Source organism: Larus michahellis, chromosome 1, assembly GCF_964199755.1.
Source record: "Larus michahellis chromosome 1, bLarMic1.1, whole genome shotgun sequence".
NCBI lineage: Eukaryota > Metazoa > Chordata > Aves > Charadriiformes > Laridae > Larus > Larus michahellis.
Genome location: NC_133896.1, coordinates 172,244,733 through 172,252,202, shown reverse-complemented (window position 1 = coordinate 172,252,202; position 7,470 = coordinate 172,244,733).

Sequence of the window (7,470 nt, the reverse complement as noted above, 5' to 3'; positions counted from 1 at the left end):
AATTCATCAAAAGTATTGATTACATGCTAGGATATTTGATGATATATTTTTTTTTAAATTTATGTAACAAATTGTCTTGATCTGAAAGATGAAAATAAAACAAAAAAGCCTAATAGAAAGTAGCCTAGCTTTAAACTGAGTGTCTGTTCTTTACATTCATTAACAAAAGTTATTCGTGTTAAATTAAATTTAAATATGAGTTATAAGAACTCTCAAATTAGAAAACCCTGTTTTTCAGATTTGAAACCTACCTTGAGAAATCCATAAAATGGCACTTCCCCATTCACTCTTACTTTGTGGACGTATAATCTTGAAAATGTTTCCTTTCTGCCCACCAAGTGTCAAAAACTAAACAAGTTGTTCCAGAACTCTCGCAGCTAACATTAAGTTCATTCAGAAACCATGGAAGATTGATATATTTGAGAAAGTTATGTCAAGACAAGAGTTTGAGTAATGCTTTGTTTCCTTTTATTTCCAAGTTGTCATTTGCGCAAATCTTAAGCATAGTTTGAACAACTGTTTTGTGAACTATGGGAAAAAAGTATCTTTCTACAGTGAATGGATACAGTCCATAAAAACAACTTCAGAAATAAATAGTGCAAGGTGCAGCTTTCAGATATGACCAGAACGAAGCAATTCTTCATCCAGTCTTGTTTTCTGTTTCTGTCAACCCCAGTTCAAAACGTTCCATGGGGTATCTAAATTTACTTATGAACCATCAGAAGTTATCCATGAGCTCTGAATTTCCAATATATGATAAATATTTATATGGTCGAACCTCCCTTCCTACGCCCAAATTAGGTTCCTAATACCAAATCTAAAATCCTGACTCCAATCTCAATTTCTCTGAAATTTATTTCCATTCCCAAAGTTCCGCAGATGCTTGCCATTTAGGTTTTGCTTCAGTTCAGAAGCAGTTCAGCCTTGACAGAAAAGAGTTGTTAGATCCTTATATATGTGGAGAATCAGAGATATCATTGGTCCGTAGCTTGATGAGGTTGTTCACCTCACAAATAAGGATGCAGGCAAAGCAGAGATGTTTAATGCCTCCTTCTCTGCCTTCAACACTGATGATAGGCCCCGGGAAGGGGCCTGTGTTGGAAGACTATGAGTGGGGGGGATGATAAATTTCCATCTGACCCTGAACTTGTTCAAGACATGCTGTTTCATCTGGATGTGCATAAATCTATGGGACCCAATGGGATTCATGCCAGGCTACAGAAAGAGGTGGCTGAAGTCATCATGGGACCTCTCTCCATTATTTTTCAATGGTCTTGGGAGCCTGAAGAGGTCCCAGACCTCCCTGAAGAGGTCCCAGATCCTATTCTATGATTCTATATAACAGGTAAGCATGCAGCATATCCAGAATCTAGATACACTTCTGCCTGAGGAGTTCATTCCACTTGGTGCACAATTCGTGATTCAGCTCTGTACAAAAAAGTTGAAGTTGACACTGCTTTCTTTTTAAAAATACCTACAGGAGGAGGTAATAGTGATGGCAGCGCTCACTCTCTCTTATACTTTTTCCAAATAATTATTTTGTCATTAAGACACTCTGCTAACTTGCAGGAAACTTAGATTTTCCTCATCATGAAAGAAATAAAGCCTATAATTGGCCTGATCACAACACCAACAACCTGTTGTGGGACGGGAAGATTATGGATCTTGTGAAGTTGTTCCAGAAAGAATAAGTGACATTTTCTGTCCTTCCATCCTGTAAGTGCTTGCCATATATTTCAAAAAGATGATAATTTATGCTACTTTCTTAAGATTATTTTTTTCTTTTAAGAGGAAGAATAAGGAAAGAAAATTGTATTTGAGAATGTCTGTTGTATTTTGAGAAAGATTTTTCTGATTTAGCAACTCAAAGTATCTAAGACAAAACTATACAGGAAGAAAAAGGCTGACATAGTGGTTGCATAAAAATCATGTAACGGTATACTTGTATATCATACATAAAAAACGTTACTTGATTCTATCCAGAACAACCAACTTGGAGAGAAAACAAAATTTTAAAAAACACATTGTCAGTTTTGGGTTCCTAAATTAAATTAGGACCATTATTTGATATGGGGTAATATATTTTTATGTGCAGAAACTGAACTAGAAAATTGAAAATGAATTGATTCCCGAGCTCTATAGCAGTCCAAAGTAATGTCTGGGTTTATGCTCACAAGTTCACCCAATTAAAAGACTTCTCTGAATGTGAAAAAATGTGATTTGGGATTTCACTACAGAAATAATTTGCAAAAGCTGTTTATGCCATCTAACAACTGTAAATAGAGTCTGACTTCAATTACTATCAGTAGGACTGGACTAGGTGTCTATGCTTTTTGCATTTGGGATTTTCTTTTAATTTGTACTAGGGTTCTGTTCAGAATTTTTTTTTCTTAAGAAGGCTATCTTAGATTTCAAAACAACTTGTTTCATTCAAAGCAATGGTCCACATGCAAGGGGATGCATGTGTACATGTGTGCATGTATGTGTGTCTACTATCCAGCTCTCCAAAGCAGAAGGATAGCTGCAAACTAAGTCTAAACTAATAAAGTTCTTCCAGGTGTATGGGTTTCAACCTGAGCATGCCACTGCGGGACGGGAAACTGTGAGATAACAATGTGGGGAGTGACAGTCATGTGGCATTGAAGCAACCATCCTGGGAATGGCAAAAAGAAGGGTTCAGATGCAGTGAAAAAAGGTCAGATCACTGTTTTAGTGCTTCCCTTGGCTTCTCTCAAACCTGCAGTTGAGACTATGTGGATTTCAGTTGAATATTCCTTTCACTCCTGACAGAGTATTTTAACTGTGTTACTTTGCTTATGTTTACATAAGCAAAAGAATCTTCCAAATCTCTCTTACGAAGCCTGCCTAAACACTCCTCTTACAGTGTTTGCTCTTGTGCTTCTGCAAGGTGTCATATTACCTTTCTCATGCAAGTAAAGGAAAATCTTGAAAAAAATGGAATTACTTTTCGTTTGGATAAAGTAAATTATCAAATTAATTTGTGGCCACATGAGAGGATGGTGCCTCACAGGTGGAGGTGGATGGTAGACAGGACTGACCTCAACAGCAAACAGTAAGCCAAAATAGAACTGCTTATTGATGAAGTATTTTTAAATGGGAAATGAAAATTAATTTCACCAGACTGCTAAAGAGCTAGATTAGAAAAGGCAAAGGAAAGAGAATTTGAGGATATGCTGTTCCTCTAGTTTTCTCTTTTTAAATGAAATCAGTCTAAAATATCAGTCATTTAACAGGTGAATAAATCCAGTTATTGAAGAAAAAAAATGAAGCTTATTTAAAATTTTCAGGTGCTCCTAAACACAGTTGCTTAAAAAAATCAGGTCATATTTCTTATGTGGATATTCAAAATTGTCACTTACTTTTGAAAATCTTGCTTGAATGCTATAAATTCATACTTTGCATGTTGTGTGAGACTCTGAGGAATGGGAGATTTTCTGGGCAAGTTAGTCTCCTTATAATTATTAATGTTCTCCTATATTCAACAATTCCATATAAGCACAGTTTCTCTGTTTTCAGTAGAGCATTGGCACCTGCCCTCTGAATGCACAAATAGAGGCATTTGATCTAAATCAGAAATTACTGATTTCTGACAGAAAATGATGCATTAATGACAGAAAGTGACTAAAATACATAAAGTATTCTCTACTTTGTCATGTTTTCCTCAGGACAGTCACTAGGAGGTGGCGGGGGAGGGGAGGGAAAGAAACAGATAGAAGGAACCATTTCTTTTTAGCTAAACACAGTGAAGTATTTTTTCCTTCTTACCTCCTTACAACTCATATCTGTAAATGTAAGTTGGAGAAGAATTTCTGCTGTAAAAATAGGTTTGTCTTAAAGAAAAGGGAAAACAACTTAAATGTAGTCTTTCCAGAAATTGTTAGTATGAAAATTATTTCTACTGAAAATAGATTTTTTGTGTGTACATGTGTTTATGTGTATCCTAATGTGCGCACATACTTGTGCATGCATCCACCCAATAGCAATCTATTTGCTTACACCATCATCTTCTACACCTAACTTCTATCTTGTGCTGTTATTCCCAGTTGTTTGGCAAAGTCATGGTCTTGAATAATGTGGACAAAGGTTCTCAATTAGGTATATAAAGCTGATGATACATCTTTGAAAATCAGTTGTAAATAAACACCTGTGTGTTCTGTTTCAAAGAAAGCATGGTGAAAATGTGCTTGAAATAGTAGTAGAAATTTAGAATTAGGAAGCTCTATTATAAAAAAAGAATTAAAAGCACCGGTAAACATTGCTCCCTAGAAAAATGGATCTGCAATGGAGCAAGGTCTCAGTAAACCCTGGAAGAGCAGAGGATGAGCTTTAGGAGGCTTTTGTGGTTAATAGTTTTGGGTAGGAGTGTTTTTAGTAATGAATGAAGGCCACTTCAATTAATTGATTTGTTCTTTCTCCCATTTCCCTTTTCACGGTAATACTCTGATACATTACATCTTGATAGGAGAGCAAAAGCATTTTCTGATGAATGACTAAATAAGGGCCAATTCTATGCAAATCTGGCTTGCATCTCCTTGAATTGAAGTCTCTGGAAACAGTTCTCTTTGCATCTATATGGTCTTTCTGATTCTGAAGGTGTAAAGTATTTGACAAAGCATACAAGTGACTGATTAAGTACTTGTTTAAGTCCCAATTGTTTCAAAGAGTAAATGAAAGGAAACTAAAATTCTAAATGGCAAAAAACCATATTTCTGCATAATAAAAGCACATTACTCGTATGGCTAGAATATAAATCACAAGAATAGTCTATCACTGCCTCCCAGAAAGGATGGAACAGAGGCAGTCTCTGTAACTTAAGTACTTAAACTTAGTTTTGCAAATATGTCTCTGGAGAACACAAAGATAACCACATCACTTCATTTGTGTATGAAGAAAACAGTATTTGACTTTAAAAATAACCAACAAAAAAAACCCCCAAACCATCCATTTAAACTTCTGAAGTTTAGACACAAGTTAATTGTCTAATAAATTTCATCCTTGTATCCAAAATCATATAGGATTTTTTTTTCTCCAAGATAAATATACTCATATTTTAACACTTCTATTTGGCATAGTGATACTGAATTTCTGAATAGAGCTAACTGGTTAATGATGTAAAAAATAATATAACATTTGGAATTAAAAAAACCCAAAACAAACCACACCCCCACACCACCTCCACCCCCTCCGAATTTAATCCATAATTATTTGAGGGATAATATAAGGAATTTTACATTCATAACTAACTATATTTATGCCTGAAATTTCTATAATTTTCTTTGAAATCTATAGTTTTATTTGAAGAGGTTCAGTCAGTTTGACGATCAGGCCATTTACTCAGTAAATGTGATCTACCATGGGTTTAACAGCTTACAGGTGTGTCCAGTCCACAGTGTGGTGTCTTGTGCAGAAATGTCTTAGCTAGTTACGAAGGAGCTAGTTATGAAGTTGGAAATGTATCAGCTCCGGGCTAAACAGTGTCCTGCTGACCTGACGATACTGTTTATATGCCATGAGTTAGTATCCTTAAATAGTTCTCTACTAACTTGTACAAACCTACCAACCTCTAGTCAGTGCTCCATTTTGTGGTAGAAAAATACCCCAAACTTAAGCATCTGTAAAACCAGGCTTTATAAAAACTTTTGCACTAAGTGGTTTCAATTTTTCTTCCGATTAAATTGAATACTTTTATTGTTAGATGTGCTACAGGTATGCCCTCACTGGTTTAAGCATCAGAGAGGTGAAAAACAGGAACAGAATTTTATGTCCTGGATTGTTTTTGGACTAAATACCAAATTAAAGGCATCCAACAGAAATTACTAAATTAGAAATATCCAGGGTCTCATCTATAGCCAGTGGAGACAGTAGCCACTTCCATGAAATTCAATAGGCTGTACAGTGGTCCTACTGCCAATATATAGGACATCTACATCATGTAAGTACTCATATATGGGTAATGTCGATTCATTAATCAGTGTTAAAATATTAATAAGGAATAAGGCAAGTAAGACTGAGCTGTATAATGAGATAAAAAAACTCTTTTTTTTTCCAGAGAAACGATACACCCTAACTAGCTATATTTTGTCTTACTTTCCAAGGAGTTTCATACTTTTTGAATTAATCATTTTCAACTCAAAATGCTATTTATTTATATCTGTCTGTTAAAATGCATTTCTTCTACCACAAAGGAGGTACTGCTTAAGATGATGAGTCTTGATGCACCTGCATGTACAAACAAACCACCTGCAAATTATTTCTCAATTATGAAACATGGGGAGTAATTGATCCCCTGGGAAAAATTTCAAAGATTCATTTTTCTAATTGCAGAAAACAATTGGGATTTTTTTCATAAATACAAAATAACAATAAATATTTTTCTGTATTATATGAAAATATTAATTTGATGATACAGTTGCTGTACACTGTTAGGATTTTACACTACCTCTGTTTTTTCCAGACTTTTTTATTTTTATTTTTTCCCTTTATTCTAGTGTTGCTTGAATGACAGGAATAAATTTTGCCTCTGGTTATCGTAGAGGAACTTAGTGCATTTGGTAATTATAGGAGTAGAACAGAATGTAAAATCTGTCTCATAAAATTTTTCATCTGGATCAAGAATTTGCTGACACTTTTAGTTGAACAACATCTTGAACAAGAGCTAGGACTTATTAATATGTGCCACTATTAACAGAAAAACAATAGCAGACAATTTTTATCCTGAGTTGGCTTAAGAATTTTGCTTGTTCACAAAATATATAAAAATAGGTTATCAAATATTCTTTGATATTGGAGACAATCCACAACCTGGCATATATAACCACTATTAGGAATGATCTAATATTCTGTGTCTTGGTTTTCGGTACTTTTGAGAAGAGGTAAATAAAATGAACAAAGTACAAAAGAGCTCTTTTAAATTATTTTATTTCATAGGCGTGTTAGAAATACAACAGTCTGAACTAGAGTGTCACAAAGCATCGTTGGAAGTTTTACTAATGCTTTGTTCTAACAAGCATAGATCTTAGTTTCCATTTTGTTTTTTCTTTTCTACAGTGTATTAAAAATCTCCAGAGCCAGATGTTTCAAAAGAGATTGTTAGAAACAAACAAGAAAGAAACAAAAGAGTAACTGACGGTTTTGTATGCAAAAAAGAATTTGCTTACAAACACATTTTACCCATTAACATTTTTTAAAAGCATGCTAGGTAATTATTACTTTGCATATGGCTCAATTCTGAAGTAATTCCTGAATTGTTCATTTTCTTTTCTCTGTTATAACTAGTATGTTGATCTCTAGGATAAATACTACCTTTTCAGAGACTGTACAAAAGCTGTCTAATAGCTGTCCTTTGAAAGGCAAGGCATCAAGTCCTAAGGCCTTAGTATTTAAGCTCTCTGAATAGCTAATGGAGAGAGATATTCTTCCAAAATGCATTCTTCCTCTAAGTAAAATAGG